Genomic DNA, 647 nt, shown 5'->3' with positions numbered 1-647 from the left:
CCAATAGGTTGGTGGTTCGAGACCATCCGGGAGCGGTGTTGTGGGATCTCAAATGTAACGTAGAAAGCCAAAGTTTTTGCACAATAAATGACGACCATTTAATTTTTGGGCTTCCGTGGCGCAATGGTTAGCGCGTTCGGCTGTTAACCAGTAGGTTGGTGGTTCGACCCCATCCGGGAGCGGTGTTGTGAGGTCTCAGATGTGACGTAAAAAGTCAAGGTTTTTACACAATACCTGACGAGCATTTAACTTTTGGGCTTCCGTGGCGCAATGGTTAGCGCGTTCGGCTGGTAACCAATAGGTTGGTGGTTCGAGCCCATCCGGGAGCGGTGTTGTGAGGTCTCAGATGTGACGTAAAAAGTCAAGTTTTTTGCACAATACCTGACGAGCATTTAGGTTTTGGGCTTCCGTGGCGCAATGGTTAGCGCGTTCGGCTGTTAAGCAATAGGTTGGTGGTTCGAGCCCATCCGGGAGCGGTGTTGTGAGGTCTCAGATGTGACGTAAAAAGTCAAGGTTTTTACACAATACCTGACGAGCATTTAAATTTTGGGCTTCCTTGGCGCAATGGTTAGCGCGTTCGGCTGTTAACCAATAGGTTGGTGGTTCGAGCCCATCCGGGAGCGGTGTTGTGAGGTCTCAGATGTGAC

At 49.9% G+C, this 647-nt stretch overlaps 1 non-coding gene across 1 annotated transcript; it reads left to right on the top strand.

Annotated features, from left to right (window-relative positions):
* The first annotated feature begins 256 nt into the window (after positions 1-256).
* TRNAT-GGU (transfer RNA threonine (anticodon GGU)) lies at positions 257-329 on the top strand. The gene has a single exon. It is a non-coding gene; the product is annotated as a tRNA-Thr (tRNA).
* The last annotated feature ends 318 nt before the right edge of the window (positions 330-647 follow it).

This window comes from Phalangium opilio, unplaced genomic scaffold (genome assembly GCF_054372755.1).
Source record: "Phalangium opilio isolate 3A_F unplaced genomic scaffold, DU_Popi_V2 ptg000101l_1, whole genome shotgun sequence".
NCBI lineage: Eukaryota > Metazoa > Arthropoda > Arachnida > Opiliones > Phalangiidae > Phalangium > Phalangium opilio.
Note: the sequence above shows the minus strand (reverse complement) of the source record. Positions and strands in the feature narration are given on the sequence as shown.